Source organism: Lissotriton helveticus, chromosome 1_1 (assembly GCF_964261635.1).
Source record: "Lissotriton helveticus chromosome 1_1, aLisHel1.1, whole genome shotgun sequence".
NCBI classification, from domain to species: Eukaryota; Metazoa; Chordata; class Amphibia; order Caudata; family Salamandridae; genus Lissotriton; species Lissotriton helveticus.
Window position 1 is genome coordinate 72,989,369 of NC_136057.1, and position 19,994 is coordinate 73,009,362.

Genomic DNA, 19,994 nt, shown 5'->3' on the forward strand with positions numbered 1-19,994 from the left:
GAATCACCCACTCAGACATCTATGCACAGACTCATACACCCCCCATGCACCCACCCACACAGACACTTAGGGACTCATACAGATACTCAGACAACATATCAATAACCTATATAGACACTCATGTAGCTATTCAGCAACCCATGCAGTATCTTACACACCAACAGAGAGACTAATACAGACTTTTACACAGTTTAGTCACTAACCCATGCATTCAGTAAGACACGTTCAATCACTCACTTATACAGTCAGTCATGTACCTACTAAATAATATATTTAGGCACTTGTAAATGCATTCATTCTTCAATACACCTTGGCATGGATATATAAAACATATTTAACCTTTACAGAAACACACATTCACTGGATGATGTCATGAGTGATGTCATTTGAGATGTCATGAGTGATGTCATCAGTGATGTCACTGACCATGTCATGAGTGATGTAATATGTGACATCATCAGCAGTGCATTGCGGGCTCCCGAGTTATAGTTAGCTCAACTAACTATAACAGGCGAGTTACTCTGGTTTCATTTGAGTCAAATGTTCAACTACCTATAACATCCCTGAAACCTATGGGTTTTAGTGAATTTCTAAGGTTTTTTAAATGCTAATTCCTAACTATAACTTGTCTGAAACCTATGTTTTTTTCCAGTGAATTTACATATATTTTATATATAATAAACCTAACTTTACTCAGCGCAAAGCACACCCTATGCATAGCGATCTAGTAAAAACAAGCCCCGAATTAGACACCAAAAGTAGGTGGCTTTCCCCTAAAAAGGGTTTCATGTCATGCTTGCAAATTCGGGGTGAATACTAAAACCTATTCCACTGCCTTTTCAGATGTCCCTGTACAACTTAAAGGACATTACACCTGCCGCACATTTTACAGTGTATCTGTGGATTTCGCTACGTAGGCTGCAGGTATATGTGTGAATCCTTTCAGCATTTACGTGCGACGGTTAATTCTGACTCCTCATGTCCTGTCGCCAGACATATCAAGTTGGAGCACGATAACAACCTAAAAGTTCTCCAATACTATGTCATAGACAGTGTACCTGTGAACAAACGGGGGGCAATCGCCAGAAAAAACTGAGGCAGTTAGAGACCAAATATATAGTTGAGCTAGATACGAAGGCCCTTAGGGGATTGAACATCTGCGAAGATGTACATCATTATCCATAATGTGTATCTAGTTACTATTGTGTAGTCTTCCATCTTCCCGTGTGAAATTCCTGATTTAGTAGGGATGACTTACTATGTCGGGTATACCTCAGTACATTTAAATATCAGAATGTTAGCTCCTGTACAGTGGCACCTTTACAAGATCAGTTTCTTTCATTCATCTTTTTGTATATAGTCCGTTGTATATCTAGATTCAATGATGAATTAACATAGAGCCTTCTCTCACAGTTTTTAAAACTTTATTCACTGCACTTTTTGCACTTTTATAGCGATTATTGCACATGTGTACAGTCTATTGAATTCTGCAGGTAGCACTTTAAAGAGGAATTGAATAAAATCTTAATGCTCTCTAGATATTTAAACAATTTCTTAATCTTCCAGATTTATAGATCGAGTATTTGTACCGGTATTTATTTCAAGATATGTTTATAATGAAGCGAATGTTAAGGAAAATTTCCGAAAAACTATTACACCATGATTTCCCAGTTCATGCTTTATTTGGTCCATTGTGTCAAATGTCACGTAGGGTCTTGGTGCATTTGTGCATTGCTGAATTTATACATTAGTCGAGTAGAAATGTGATCCACAAGAAAAATGCTAAGATTACATACATTTTTTTTATCATGTCACTTTTGACCAGATAGATATGGATGGTTAGGGGTTATCAATTATATTTCCTTTCAATTATAATTATATTTCCTTTTTCAAATATTGAGTTTGCAATAACTATGTATATATTAATGAAATGTAAGTCAATTTTATCTATTTGTCAAGGAGCAGTGCGCTTGTTCAGGCAAAGTTTATTTCATTTAGTATTTCCTCTATGTTCATGCAGTCAGTAGGCGTTATGTCACATGCTCAAATAATTGCTTTATTTAAACGTCACTTACTTGCGATGCATTTATGTGATCAAGGCCACCTCGTTTGCCGAAACGTGTCATGTTCGAGATTTGCACTGTTGAAAAGGAAAAATAAAAACGCTATTGCGGCTGGCAGTATCGGCAAAAAACAAGTTGTCCGTCTCTCTTTCTGGTGCCTGGATGCACTTTGAGTGGTAATTGGATATATATATATGTATATATTCTCAAAAAAAAACAAAGGTTACAGGGACATTATAGTTAGGATGCGGATGTGGCCAAACGGCTAGAGAGGTCAACATGGAAGCTGAGGAACAGGGTGCAAGTCTCATCAAGCACACTCAACATCCTGTGATTCTAGGCAAATCATTTAATCCTTCTGTGTTTAACAAAACGAATGTGCCCATGTGTAATTTAACTGGCGCTCATGTAAAGTGCTCGATGCCTTCAGGTCGAGTTCACGCTATAGAAAACTCCCTCCGAAAAATAGCATTAAAAATGTTGAAATTCAATGAAAGAAACAAAAGCTACAGGGACATAAAAGTTAGGAATTTGCCAATTAAATATAACTTGTGCTCTAAGGTAACCATAACTCTTGTCCCAGTTTTTTCTAATCAATAATTTTACAGCAAATGTTGCATTGATATTATTAATAATGCCATAGATTATGTCATGAGTGATGTAATACGTGGGGTAATTAGCAGTGCATGGCGAGTATTCACCTCAAATACTAATAATGTGCATGATAAGAAACACTCCTTGCCATATTTGCAGTAACTGGGAGTGTAGATTTCACAGTGATTCACAGAACATGAATCAGGTGGCACAGAGTGGGGTGTCTTAGACAATGGGCCCAGACTAACTAGCCTCTGTGTCGAACATGCAGAATCAAAGGCAGTTAAATTGAAACATGCCTTCAGTCCCGAAACCCCACAGCCTAATGCAATATAGAATGTTGAATTCTCAACAAATTTAAGATTTAAAAAAATTCCTTCAGTTATTAATAATGATTTTGAACAATTTACACCTAGACTGGGAATTCCTACTGGACAGAATCAGACACAATGACGGGGCCTGAGACGGGAGAAGGATTGCATGCTTGGTGCAGTCCTAGAGGGGCACCAGAGTGACCCTTTTGTGGAAGGAGAAGTAAATGGCTATCCGGCATCACTTCTAATCTGTGAAGGTGCTCCCCCGTTCCACAGTCTGACAAACAGAAGCTCTAAACCTACTCCTATTGGGAGAAGAAGTACCAGTTGTAGGAACTTTGACATACAACTAACCAATAAGCTGTCAGCAAATGTTCCTGTACAAATTTGGTTAATAATGAATGGCCACAAATTTATACTTAGTGTGACAAGTGCAGTGTTTTTGTTAAGGCGGTACCTTCTTTGTAAAATGAATTGTGTCATTTGCTGTACACTGGATGTTGCTGTCATTCGGACACAACATGAAGAATCTATATTACATTCACAAGAGTCAAGAGTTCATTTGTAACCAGTCTTTACAAGGGAGGATTCACTTCCAGCTTTAAATTACACAGTACAGTAAGAGGTCTGGAATTTTACAGAACTATAAACTGGATTGATTGACAGTGCAGAGCCAGTACAACCATGGTGAAACCGACTGCAGTGTATCCACACACTACTCAGTGCAACCATGGTGAAACCGAATGCAGTGTATCTACACACTCCTCAGTGCAACCACATTGAAACTGAATGCAGTGTATCCACACACTCCTCAGTGCAACCACAGTGAAACCGACTGCAGTGTATCCACACACTCCTCAGTGCAACCACAGTGAAACCGACTGCAGTATATCTACACACTCCTCAGTGCAACCACAGTGAAACCGGCTGCAGTGTATCCAAACACTCCTCAGTGTAACCACAGTGAAACTGACCGCAGTGTATCCACACACTCCTCAGTGCAACCTCGGTGAAACCAACTGCAGTGTATCCACACACTCCTTAGTGAAACCACGGTGAAACCGAATGCAGTGTATCCACACACTCCTCAGTGCAACCATGGTGAAACCGAATGCAGTGTATCCACACACTCCTCAGTGCAACCACGGTGAAACTGACTGCAGTGTATTCACACACTCCTCAGTGCATCCATGGCGAAACCAACTGCAGTGTATCCACAAACCCCTCAGTGCAACCACGGTGAAACCGACCGCAGTATATCCACACACTCCTCAGTGCAACCAAGTTGAAACTGACTGCAGTGTATCCATGCACTCTTCAGTGCAACCATAGTGAAGCCAACGGCAATGTATCCACACAATCCTCAGTGCAACCACAGTGAAACCGACTGCAGTGTATCCACACACTACTCAGTATAACCACGGTGAAACCAACCGCAGTCTATCCACTCACTCCTCAGTGCAACCACGGTGAAACCGACTGCAGTGTATCCACACACTCCTCAGTGCAACCATGGTGAAACCGAATACAGTGTTTCCATGCACATCTCAGTGCACCCACGGTGAAACCGAATGCAGTGTATACACACACTCCTCAGTGCAACCATGGTGAAACCAACTGCAATGTATCCACACACTCCTCAGTGCAACCATGGTGAAACTGACTACAGTGTATCCACACACTCCTCAGTGCAACCACGGTGAAACCGACCGCAGTATAAACACACACTCCTCAGTGCAACCATGTTGAAACTGAATACAGTGTATCCACGCAATTCTCAGTGCAATCACGGTGAAACCGAATGCAGTGTATCCACACACTCCTCAGTGCAACCATGGGGAAACTGACTGCAGTGTATCCACACACTCCTCAGTGCATCCATGGTGAAACCAACTGCAGTGTATCCACACACCCCTCAGTGCAACCACGGTGAAACCGACCGAAGTATATCCACACACTCCTCAGTGCATCCAAGTTGAAACCGACTGCAGTGTATCTACAGACTACTCACTGAAACCACGGTGAAACCAACCGCAGTGTATCCACACACTCCTCAGGGCAACCTCAGTGAAACCGACTGCAGTGTATCGACACACTCCTTAGTGCAACCACGGTGAAACCGAATGCAGTGCATCCACACACTCCTCAGAGCAACCATGGTGAAACCGACTGCAGTGTATCCATACACTCTTCAGTGCAACCACAGTGAAACCAATGGCAGTGTATCCACACAATCCTCAGTGCAACCACAGTGAAATCGACTGCAGTGTATCCACACACTACTCAGTGCAACCACGGTGAAACCGACCGCAGTCTATCCACTCACTCCTCAGTTCAACCACGGTGAAACCGACTGCAGTATATCCACACACTCCTCAGTGCAACCATGGTGAAACCGAATACAGTCTATCCACGCACTTCTCAGTGCAACTACGGTGAAACCGAATACAGTGTATCCACACACTCCTCAGTGCAACCACGGTGAAACAGACTGCAGTGTATCCACACACTCCTCAGTGCAACCATGGTGAAACCGAATGCAGTGTATCCACGCACATCTCAGTGCAACCACGGTGAAACTGAATGCAGTGTATACACACACTCCTCAGTGCAACCATGGTGAAACCAACAGCAGTGTATCCACACACTCCTCAGTGCAACCATGGTGAAACTGACTGCAGTGTATCCACACACTCCTCAGTGCAACCACGGTGAAACCGAATGCAGTGTATTCACACACACACCTCAGTGCACCCACGGTGAAACCGACTGCAGTGTATCTACACACTCCTCAGTGCAATCACGATGAAACTGACTATAGTGTATCCACACACTCCTCAGTGCAACCACAGTGAAACCGACCGTACTGTATCCACACACTCCTCAGTGCAACCATGGTGAAACCGACCAGAGTGTATCCACTCACTCCTCAGTGCAACCACAGTGAAACCGACCGCAGTGTATCCACACACTCCTCAGTGCAACCACGGTGAAACTGACTGCAGTGTATCCACACACTCCTCAGTGCAATCACAGTGAAACCTACGACAGTGTATCCACACACTCCTCAGTGCAACCACAGTGAAACCGACTGCAGTGTATCCACACACTCATCAGTGCAAACGCGGTGAAACCGACCGCAATGTATCCACACACTCCGCAGTGCAACCACGTTAAAACTGACTTCATTGTATCCATATACTCTTCAGTGCAACCACGTTGTAACCGACTGCAGTGTATCCGGACACTCCTCAGTGTAATCACAGTGTAACCGACTGCAGTGTATCCACACATTCCTCAGTGCAACCACATTGAAACAGACTGCAGTGTATCCACACACTCCTCAGTGCAACCATGGTGAAACCGAATACAGTGTATCCACGTACATCTCAGTGCAACCACGGTGAAACTGAATGCAGTGTATACACACACTCGTCAGTGCAAACGCGGTGAAACCGACCGCAATGTATCCACACACTCCGCAGTGCAACCACGTTAAAACTGACTTCAGTGTATCCATATACTCTTCAGTGCAACCACGTTGTAACCGACTGCAGTCTATCCACGCACTTCTCAGTGCAACTACGGTGAAACGAATACAGTGTATCCACACACTCCTCAGTGCAACCACGGTGAAACAGACTGCAGTGTATCCACACACTCCTCAGTGCAACCATGGTGAAACCGAATACAGTGTATCCACGCACATCTCAGTTCAACCACGGTGAAACTGAATGCAGTGTATACACACTCCTCAGTGCAACCATGGTGAAACCAACTGAAGTGTATCCACACACTCCTCAGTGCAACCACGGTGAAACCGACCGCAGTCTATCCACTCACTCCTCAGTTCAACCACGGTGAAACCGACTGCAGTATATCCACACACTCCTCAGTGCAACCATGGTGAAACCGAATACAGTCTATCCACGCACTTCTCAGTGCAACTACGGTGAAACCGAATACAGTGTATCCACACACTCCTCAGTGCAACCACGGTGAAACAGACTGCAGTGTATCCACACACTCCTCAGTGCAACCATGGTGAAACCGAATACAGTGTTTCCACGCACATCTCAGTGCAACCACGGTGAAACTGAATGCAGTGTATACACACACTCGTCAGTGCAATCGCGGTGAAACCGATCGCAATGTATCCACACACTCCGCAGTGCAACCACGTTAAAACTGACTTCAGTGTATCCATATACTCTTTAGTGCAACCACGTTGTAACCGACTGCAGTCTATCCACGCACTTCTCAGTGCAACTACGGTGAACCGAATACAGTGTATCCACACACTCCTCAGTGCAACCACGGTGAAACAGACTGCAGTGTATCCACACACTCCTCAGTGCAACCATGGTGAAACCGAATACAGTGTATCCACGCACATCTCAGTTTAACCACGGTGAAACTGAATGCAGTGTATACACACACTCCTCAGTGCAACCATGGTGAAACCAACTGCAGTGTATCCACACACTCCTCAGTGCAACCACGGTGAAACTGACCGCAGTCCATCTACTCAGTCCTCATTTCAACCACGGTGAAACCGACTGCAGTATATCCACACACTCCTCAGTGCAACCATGGTGAAACCGAATACAGTCTATCCACGCACTTCTCAGTGCAACTACGGTGAAACCGAATACAGTGTATCCACACACTCCTCAGTGCAACCACGGTGAAACAGACTGCAGTGTATCCACACACTCCTCAGTGCAACCATGGTGAAACCGAATACAGTGTATCCACGCACATCTCAGTGCAACCACGGTGAAACTGAATGCAGTGTATACACACACTCCTCAGTGCAACCATGGTGAAACCAACTGCAGTGTATCCACACACTCCTCAGTGCAACCATGGTGAAACTGACTGCAGTTTATCCACACACTCCTCAGTGCAACCACGGTGAAACCGAATGCAGTGTATTCACACACACACACCTCAGTGCAACCACGGTGAAACCGACTGCAGTGTATCTACACACTCCTCAGTGCAATCACGATGAAACTGACTGTAGTGTATCCACACACTCCTCAGTGCAACCACAGTGAAACCGACCTCAGTGTATCCACACACTCCTCAGTGCAACCACGGTAAAACCGACCAGAGTGTATCCACTCACTCCTCAGTGCAACCACAGTGAAACCGACCGCAGTGTATCCACACACTCCTCAGTGCAACCATGGTGAAACTGACTGCAGTGTATCCACACACTCCTCAGTGCAATCACAGTGAAACCTACGACAGTGTATCCACACACTCCTCAGTGCAACCACAGTGAAACCGACTGCAGTGTATCCACACACTCGTCAGTGCAAACGCGGTGAAACCGACCGCAATGTATCCACACACTCCGCAGTGCAACCACGTTAAACCTGACTTCAGTGTATCCATATACTCTTTAGTGCAACCACGTTGTAACCGACTGCAGTCTATCCACGCACTTCTCAGTGCAACTACGGTGAAACCGAATACAGTGTATCCACACACTCCTCAGTGCAACCACGGTGAAACAGACTGCAGTGTATCCACACACTCCTCAGTGCAACCATGGTGAAACCGAATACAGTGTATCCACGCACATCTCAGTTCAACCACGGTGAAACTGAATGCAGTGTATACACACACTCCTCAGTGCAACCATGGTGAAACCAACTGCAGTGTATCCACACACTCCTCAGTGCAACCACGGTGAAACCGACCGCAGTCCATCCACTCAGTCCTCATTTCAACCACGGTGAAACCGACTGCAGTATATCCACACACTCCTCAGTGCAACCATGGTGAAACCGAATACAGTCTATCCACGCACTTCTCAGTGCAACTACGGTGAAACTGAATACAGTGTATCCACACACTCCTCAGTGCAACCACGGTGAAACAGACTGCAGTGTATCCACACACTCCTCAGTGCAACCATGGTGAAACCGAATACAGTGTATCCACGCACATCTCAGTTTAACCACGGTGAAACTGAATGCAGTGTATACACACACTCCTCAGTGCAACCATGGTGAAACCAACTGCAGTGTATCCACACACTCCTCAGTGCAACCACGGTGAAACTGACCGCAGTCCATCTACTCAGTCCTCATTTCAACCACGGTGAAACCGACTGCAGTATATCCACACACTCCTCAGTGCAACCATGGTGAAACCGAATACAGTCTATCCACACACTTCTCAGTGCAACTACGGTGAAACCGAATACAGTGTATCCACACACTCCTCAGTGCAACCACGGTGAAACAGACTGCAGTGTATCCACACACTCCTCAGTGCAACCATGGTGAAACCGAATACAGTGTATCCACGCACATCTCAGTGCAACCACGGTGAAACTGAATGCAGTGTATACACACACTCCTCAGTGCAACCATGGTGAAACCAACTGCAGTGTATCCACACACTCCTCAGTGCAACCATGGTGAAACTGACTGCAGTGTATCCACACACTCCTCAGTGCAACCACGGTGAAACCGAATGCAGTGTATTCACACACACACCTCAGTGCAACCACGGTGAAACCGACTGCAGTGTATCTACACACTCCTCAGTGCAATCACGATGAAACTGACTGTAGTGTATCCACACACTCCTCAGTGCAACCACAGTGAAACCGACCTCAGTGTATCCACACACTCCTCAGTGCAACCACGGTAAAACCGACCAGAGTGTATCCACTCACTCCTCAGTGCAACCACAGTGAAACCGACCGCAGTGTATCCACACACTCCTCAGTGCAACCATGGTGAAACTGACTGCAGTGTATCCACACACTCCTCAGTGCAATCACAGTGAAACCTACGACAGTGTATCCACATACTCCTCAGTGCAACCACAGTGAAACCGACTGCAGTGTATCCACACACTCGTCAGTGCAAACGCGGTGAAACCGACCGCAATGTATCCACACACTCCGCAGTGCAACCACGTTAAAACTGACTACAGTGTATCCATATACTCTTCAGTGCAACCACGTTGTAACCAACTGCAGTGTATCCGCACACTCCTCAGTGTAATCCCAGTGTAACCGACTGCAGTTTATCCACACACTCCTCAGTGCAACCACGCTGAAACCGACTACAGTGCATCCACACACTCCTCAGTGCATCCAAGGTGTAACCGATCACAGTGTATCCACAAACTCCTCAGTGCAACCATGGATGAAACTGACTGCTGAGTACTCACACACTCCTCAGTGCAACCAAGGTGAAACCGACTGCAGTGTATCCACACACTCCTCAGTGCAACCACGGTGAAGCTGACTGCAGTGTATCCAAACACTCCTCAGTGAAACCATAGGAAAACCGACTGCAGTGTATCCACACACTCCTCAGTGCAACCACGGTGAAACCGAATGCAGTGTATTCACTCACACACCTCAGTGCAACCACGGTGAAACCGACTGCAGTGTATCTACACACTCCTCAGTGCAATCACAGTGAAACCTACGACAGTGTATCCACACACTCCTCAGTGCAACCACGGTAAAACCGACCAGAGTGTATCCACTCACTCCTCAGTGCAACCACAGTGAAACCGATCGCAGTGTATCCACACACTCCTCAGTGCAACCATGGTGAAACTGACTGCAGTGTATCCACACACTCCTCAGTGCAATCACAGTGAAACCTACGACAGTGTATCCACACACTCCTCAGTGCAACCACAGTGAAACCGACTGCAGTGTATCCACACACTCGTCAGTGCAAACGCGGTGAAACCAACCGCAATGTATCCACACACTCCGCAGTGCAACCACGTTAAAACTGACTTCAGTGTATCCATATACTCTTTAGTGCAACCATGTTGTAACCGACTGCAGTCTATCCACGCACTTCTCAGTTCAACGACGGTGAAACCGAATACAGTGTATCCACACACTCCTCAGTGCAACCACGGTGAAACAGACTGCAGTGTATCCACACACTCCTCAGTGCAACCATGGTGAAACCGAATACAGTGTCTCCACGCACATCTCAGTTCAACCACGGTGAAACTGAATGCAGTGTATACACACACTCCTCAGTGCAACCATGGTGAAACCGAATACAGTCTATCCACGCACTTCTCAGTGCAACCATGGTGAAACCAACTGCAGTGTATCCACACACTCCTCAGTGCAACCATGGTGAAACTGACTGCAGTTTATCCACACACTCCTCAGTGCAACCACAGTGAAACCGAATGCAGTGTATTCACACACACACACCTCAGTGCAACCACGGTGAAACCGACTGCAGTGTATCTACACACTCCTCAGTGCAATCACGATGAAACTGACTGTAGTGTATCCACACACTCCTCAGTGCAACCACAGTGAAACCGACCTCAGTGTATCCACACACTCCTCAGTTCAACCACGGTAAAACCGACCAGAGTGTATCCACTCACTCCTCAGTGCAACCACAGTGAAACCGACCGCAGTGTATCCACACACTCCTCAGTGCAACCACGGTGAAACCGAATGCAGTGTATTCACACACACACCTCAGTGCAACCACGGTGAAACCGACTGCAGTGTATCTACACACTCCTCAGTGCAATCACGATGAAACTGACTATAGTGTATCCACACACTCCTCAGTGCAACCACAGTGAAACCGACCGTACTGTATCCACACACTCCTCAGTGCAACCATGGTGAAACCGACCAGAGTGTATCCACTCACTCCTCAGTGCAACCACAGTGAAACCGACCGCAGTGTATCCACACACTCCTCAGTGCAACCACGGTGAAACTGACTGCAGTGTATCCACACACTCCTCAGTGCAATCACAGTGAAACCTACGACAGTGTATCCACACACTCCTCAGTGCAACCACAGTGAAACCGACTGCAGTGTATCCACACACTCGTCAGTGCAAACGCGGTGAAACCGACCGCAATGTATCCACACACTCCGCAGTGCAACCACGTTAAAACTGACTTCATTGTATCCATATACTCTTCAGTGCAACCACGTTGTAACCGACTGCAGTGTACCCGCACACTCCTCAGTGTAATCACAGTGTAACCGACTGCAGTGTATCCACACATTCCTCAGTGCAACCACATTGAAACAGACTGCAGTGTATCCACACACTCCTCAGTGCAACCATGGTGAAACCGAATACAGTGTATCCACGTACATCTCAGTGCAACCACGGTGAAACTGAATGCAGTGTATACACACACTCGTCAGTGCAAACGCGGTGAAACCGACCGCAATGTATCCACACACTCCGCAGTGCAACCACGTTAAAACTTACTTCAGTGTATCCATATACTCTTCAGTGCAACCACGTTGTAACCGACTGCAGTCTATCCACGCACTTCTCAGTGCAACTACGGTGAAACCGAATACAGTGTATCCACACACTCCTCAGTGCAACCACGGTGAGACAGACTGCAGTGTATCCACACACTCCTCAGTGCAACCATGGTGAAACCGAATACAGTGTATCCACGCACATCTCAGTTCAACCACGGTGAAACTGAATGCAGTGTATACACACTCCTCAGTGCAACCATGGTGAAACCAACTGCAGTGTATCCACACACTCCTCAGTGCAACCACGGTGAAACCGACCGCAGTCTATCCACTCACTCCTCAGTTCAACCACGGTGAAACCGACTGCAGTATATCCACACACTCCTCAGTGCAACCATGGTGAAACCGAATACAGTCTATCCACGCACTTCTCAGTGCAACTACGGTGAAACCGAATACAGTGTATCCACACACTCGTCAGTGCAAACGCGGTGAAACAAACCGCAATGTATCCACACACTCCGCAGTGCAACCACGTTAAAACTGACTTCAGTGTATCCATATACTCTTTAGTGCAACCATGTTGTAACCGACTGCAGTCTATCCACGCACTTCTCAGTTCAACGACGGTGAAACCGAATACAGTGTATCCACACACTCCTCAGTGCAACCACGGTGAAACAGACTGCAGTGTATCCACACACTCCTCAGTGCAACCATGGTGAAACCGAATACAGTGTCTCCACGCACATCTCAGTTCAACCACGGTGAAACTGAATGCAGTGTATACACACACTCCTCAGTGCAACCATGGTGAAACCGAATACAGTCTATCCACGCACTTCTCAGTGCAACTACGGTGAAACCGAATACAGTGTATCCACACACTCCTCAGTGCAACCATGGTGAAACAGACTGCAGTGTATCCACACACTCCTCAGTGCAACCATGGTGAAACCGAATACAGTGTATCCACGCACATCTCAGTGCAACCACGGTGAAACTGAATGCAGTGTATACACACACTCCTCAGTGCAACCATGGTGAAACCAACGGCAGTGTATCCACACACTCCTCAGTGCAACCATGGTGAAACTGACTGCAGTTTATCCACACACTCCTCAGTGCAACCACAGTGAAACCGAATGCAGTGTATTCACACACACACCTCAGTGCAACCACGGTGAAACCGACTGCAGTGTATCTACACACTCCTCAGTGCAATCACGATGAAACTGACTGTAGTGTATCCACACACTCCTCAGTGCAACCACAGTGAAACCGACCTCAGTGTATCCACACACTCCTCAGTTCAACCACGGTAAAACCGACCAGAGTGTATCCACTCACTCCTCAGTGCAACCACAGTGAAACCGACCGCAGTGTATCCACACACTCCTCAGTGCAACCACGGTGAAACCGAATGCAGTGTATTCACACACACACCTCAGTGCAACCACGGTGAAACCGACTGCAGTGTATCTACACACTCCTCAGTGCAATCACGATGAAACTGACTATAGTGTATCCACACACTCCTCAGTGCAACCACAGTGAAACCGACCGTACTGTATCCACACACTCCTCAGTGCAACCATGGTGAAACCGACCAGAGTGTATCCACTCACTCCTCAGTGCAACCACAGTGAAACCGACCGCAGTGTATCCACACACTCCTCAGTGCAACCACGGTGAAACTGACTGCAGTGTATCCACACACTCCTCAGTGCAATCACAGTGAAACCTACGACAGTGTATCCACACACTCCTCAGTGCAACCACAGTGAAACCGACTGCAGTGTATCCACACACTCGTCAGTGCAAACGCGGTGAAACCGACCGCAATGTATCCACACACTCCGCAGTGCAACCACGTTAAAACTGACTTCATTGTATCCATATACTCTTCAGTGCAACCACGTTGTAACCGACTGCAGTGTACCCGCACACTCCTCAGTGTAATCACAGTGTAACCGACTGCAGTGTATCCACACATTCCTCAGTGCAACCACATTGAAACAGACTGCAGTGTATCCACACACTCCTCAGTGCAACCATGGTGAAACCGAATACAGTGTATACACGCACATCTCAGTGCAACCACGGTGAAACTGAATGCAGTGTATACACACACTCGTCAGTGCAAACGCGGTGAAACCGACCGCAATGTATCCACACACTCCGCAGTGCAACCACGTTAAAACTTACTTCAGTGTATCCATATACTCTTCAGTGCAACCACGTTGTAACCGACTGCAGTCTATCCACGCACTTCTCAGTGCAACTACGGTGAAACCGAATACAGTGTATCCACACACTCCTCAGTGCAACCACGGTGAAACAGACTGCAGTATATCCACACACTCCTCAGTGCAACCATGGTGAAACCGAATACAGTGTATCCACGCACATCTCAGTTCAACCACGGTGAAACTGAATGCAGTGTATACACACTCCTCAGTGCAACCATGGTGAAACCAACTGCAGTGTATCCACACACTCCTCAGTGCAACCACGGTGAAACCGACCGCAGTCTATCCACTCACTCCTTTGTTCAACCACGGTGAAACCGACTGCAGTATATCCACACACTCCTCAGTGCAACCATGGTGAAACCGAATACAGTCTATCCACGCACTTCTCAGTGCAACTACGGTGAAACCGAATACAGTGTATCCACACACTCCTCAGTGCAACCACGGTAAAACAGACTGCAGTGTATCCACACACTCCTCAGTGCAACCATGGTGAAACCGAATACAGTGTATCCACGCACATCTCAGTGCAACCACGGTGAAACTGAATTTAGTGTATACACACACTCGTCAGTGCAATCGCGGTGAAACCAATCGCAATGTATCCACACACTCCGCAGTGCAACCACGTTAAAACTGACTTCAGTGTATCCATATACTCTTTAATGCAACCACGTTGTAACCGACTGCAGTCTATCCACGCACTTCTCAGTGCAACTACGGTGAACCGAATACAGTGTATCCACACACTCCTCAGTGCAACCACGGTGAAACAGACTGCAGTGTATCCACACACTCCTCAGTTCAACCATGGTGAAACCGAATACAGTGTATCCACGCACATCTCAGTTCAACCACGGTGAAACTGAATACAGTGTATACACACACTCCTCAGTGCAACCACGGTGAAACCGACCGCAGTCTATCAACTCACTCCTCAGTTCAACCACGGTGAAACCGACTGCAGTATATCCACACACTCCTCAGTGCAACCATGGTGAAACCGAATACAGTCTATCCACGCACTTCTCAGTGCAACTACGGTGAAACCGAATACAGTGTATCCACACACTCCTCAGTGCAACCACGGTGAAGCTGACTGCAGTGTATCCAAACACTCCTCAGTGAAACCATAGGGAAACTGACTGCAGTGTATCCACACACTCCTCAGTGCAACCACGGTGAAACCGAATGCAGTGTATTCACTCACACACCTCAGTGCAACCACGGTGAAACCGACTGCAGTGTATCTACACACTCCTCAGTGCAATCACGATGAAACTGACTGTAGTGTATCCACACACTCCTCAGTGCAACCACAGTGAAACCGACCTCAGTGTATCCACACACTCCTCAGTGCAACCACGGTAAAACCGACCAGAGTGTATCCACTCACTCCTCAGTGCAACCACATTGAAACCGACCGCAGTGTATCCACACACTCCTCAGTGCAACCATGGTGAAACTGACTGCAGTGTATCCACACACTCCTCAGTGCAATCACAGTGAAACCTACGACAGTGTATCCACACACTCCTCAGTGCAACCACAGTGAAACCGACTGCAGTGTATCCACACACTCGTCAGTGCAAACGCGGTGAAACCAACCGCAATGTATCCACACACTCCGCAGTGCAACCACGTTAAAACTGACTTCAGTGTATCCATATACTCTTTAGTGCAACCACGTTGTAACCGACTGCAGTCTATCCACGCACTTCTCAGTTCAACTACGGTGAAACCGAATACAGTGTATCCACACACTACTCAGTGCATCCACGGTGAAACAGACTGCAGTGTATCCACACACTCCTCAGTGCAACCATGGTGAAACCGAATACAGTGTCTCCACGCACATCTCAGTTCAACCACGGTGAAACTGAATGCAGTGTATACACACACTCCTCAGTGCAACCATGGTGAAACCGAATACAGTCTATCCACGCACTTCTCAGTGCAACTACGGTGAAACCGAATACAGTGTATCCACACACTCCTCAGTGCAACCATGGTGAAACAGACTGCAGTGTATCCACACACTCCTCAGTGCAACCATGGTGAAACCGAATACAGTGTATCCACGCACATCTCAGTGCAACCACGGTGAAACTGAATGCAGTGTATACACACACTCCTCAGTGCAACCATGGTGAAACCAACTGCAGTGTATCCACACACTCCTCATTGCAACCATGGTGAAACTGACTGCAGTGTATCCACACACTCCTCAGTGCAACCACGGTGAAACCGAATGCAGTGTATTCACACACACACCTCAGTGCAACCACGGTGAAACCGACTGCAGTGTATCTACACACTCCTCAGTGCAATCACGATGAAACTGACTATAGTGTATCCACACACTCCTCAGTGCAACCACAGTGAAACCGACCGTACTGTATCCACACACTCCTCAGTGCAACCATGGTGAAACCGACCAGAGTGTATCCACTCACTCCTCAGTGCAACCACAGTGAAACCGACCGCAGTGTATCCACACACTCCTCAGTGCAACCACGGTGAAACTGACTGCAGTGTATCCACACACTCCTCAGTGCAATCACAGTGAAACCTACGACAGTGTATCCACACACTCCTCAGTGCAACCACAGTGAAACCGACTGCAGTGTATCCACACACTCGTCAGTGCAAACGCGGTGAAACCGACCGCAATGTATCCACACACTCCGCAGTGCAACCACGTTAAAACTGACTTCATTGTATCCATATACTCTTCAGTGCAACCACGTTGTAACCGACTGCAGTGTACCCGCACACTCCTCAGTGTAATCACAGTGTAACCGACTGCAGTGTATCCACACATTCCTCAGTGCAACCACATTGAAACAGACTGCAGTGTATCCACACACTCCTCAGTGCAACCATGGTGAAACCGAATACAGTGTATCCACGCACATCTCAGTGCAACCACGGTGAAACTGAATGCAGTGTATACACACACTCGTCAGTGCAAACGCGGTGAAACCGACCGCAATGTATCCACACACTCCGCAGTGCAACCACGTTAAAACTGACTTCAGTGTATCCATATACTCTTCAGTGCAACCACGTTGTAACCGACTGCAGTCTATCCAAGCACTTCTCAGTGCAACTACGGTGAAACCGAATACAGTGTATCCACACACTCCTCAGTGCAACCACGGTGAAACAGACTGCAGTGTATCCACACACTCCTCAGTGCAACCATGGTGAAACCGAATACAGTGTATCCACGCACATCTCAGTTCAACCACGGTGAAACTGAATGCAGTGTATACACACTCCTCAGTGCAACCATGGTGAAACCAACTGCAGTGTATCCACACACTCCTCAGTGCAACCACGGTGAAACCGACCGCAGTCTATCCACTCACTCCTCAGTTCAACCACGGTGAAACCGACTGCAGTATATCCACACACTCCTCAGTGCAACCATGGTGAAACCGAATACAGTCTATCCACGCACTTCTCAGTGCAACTACGGTGAAACCGAATACAGTGTATCCACACACTCCTCAGTGCAACCACGGTAAAACAGACTGCAGTGTATCCACACACTCCTCAGTGCAACCATGGTGAAACCGAATACAGTGTATCCACGCACCTCTCAGTGCAACCACGGTGAAACTGAATGCAGTGTCTACACACACTCGTCAGTGCAATCGCGGTGAAACCGATCGCAATGTATCCACACACTCCGCAGTGCAACCACGTTAAAACTGACTTCAGTGTATCCATATACTCTTTAGTGCAACCACGTTGTAACCGACTGCAGTCTATTCACGCACTTCTCAGTGCAACTACGGTGAACCGAATACAGTGTATCCACACACTCCTCAGTGCAACCACGGTGAAACAGACTGCAGTGTATCCACACACTCTTCAGTTCAACCATGGTGAAACCGAATACAGTGTATCCACGCACATCTCAGTTCAACCACGGTGAAACTGAATACAGTGTATACACACACTCCTCAGTGCAACCATGGTGAAACCAACTGCAGTGTATCCACACAATCCTCAGTGCAACCACGGTGAAACCGACCGCAGTCCATCCACTCAGTCCTCATTTCAACCACGGTGAAACCGACTGCAGTATATCCACACACTCCTCAGTGCAACCATGGTGAAACCGAATACAGTCTATCCACGCACTTCTCAGTGCAACTACGGTGAAACCGAATACAGTGTATCCACACACTCCTCAGTGCAACCACGGTGAAACAGACTGCAGTGTATCCACACACTCCTCAGTGCAACCATGGTGAAACCGAATACAGTGTATCCACGCACATCTCAGTGCAACCACGGTGAAACTGAATGCAGTGTATACACACACTCCTCAGTGCAACCATGGTGAAACCAACTGCAGTGTATCCACACACTCCTCAGTGCAACCATGGTGAAACTGACTGTAGTTTATCCACACACTCCTCAGTGCAACCACAGTGAAACCGAATGCAGTGTATTCACACACACACCTCAGTGCAACCACGGTGAAACCGACTGCAGTGTATCTACACACTCCTCAGTGCAATCACGATGAAACTGACTGTAGTGTATCCACACACTCCTCAGTGCAACCACAGTGAAACCGACCTCAGTGTATCCACACACTCCTCAGTGCAACCACGGTAAAACCGACCAGAGTGTATCCACTCACTCCTCAGTGCAACCATGGTGAAACTGACTGCAGTGTATCCACACACTCCTCAGTGCAATCACAGTGAAACCTACGACAGTGTATCCACACACTCCTCAGTGCAACCACAGTGAAACCGACTGCAGTGTATCCACACACTCGTCAGTGCAAACGCGGTGAAACCGACCGCAATGTATCCACACACTCCGCAGTGCAACCACGTTAAAACTGACTTCAGTGTATCCATATACTCTTTAGTGCAACCACGTTGTAACCGACTGCAGTCTATCCACGCACTTCTCAGTGCAACTACGGTGAAACCGAATACAGTGTATCCACACACTCCTCAGTGCAACCACGGTGAAACAGACTGCAGTGTATCCACACACTCCTCAGTGCAACCATGGTGAAACCGAATACAGTGTATCCACGCACATCTCAGTTCAACCACGGTGAAACTGAATGCAGTGTATACACACACTCCTCAGTGCAACCATGGTGAAACCAACTGCAGTGTATCCACACACTCCTCAGTGCAACCACGGTGAAACCGACCGCAGTCCATCCACTCAGTCCTCATTTCAACCACTGTGAAACCGACTGCAGTATATCCACACACTCCTCAGTGCAACCATGGTGAAACCGAATACAGTCTATCCACGCACTTCTCAGTGCAACTACGGTGAAACCGAATACAGTGTATCCACACACTCCTCAGTGCAACCACGGTGAAACAGACTGCAGTGTATCCACACACTCCTCAGTGCAACCATGGTGAAACCGAATACAGTGTATCCACGCACATCTCAGTTCAACCACGGTGAAACTGAATGCAGTGTATACACACACTCCTCAGT

The 19,994-nt window shown here is 47.2% G+C and overlaps 1 long non-coding RNA gene across 1 annotated transcript in view; it reads left to right on the forward strand.

Moving 5' to 3' along the window:
• LOC144767634 (uncharacterized) overlaps positions 1-19,994 on the forward strand; it is a 116,319-nt gene that overhangs the window by 44,799 nt on the left and 51,526 nt on the right. The window lies entirely within an intron of this gene.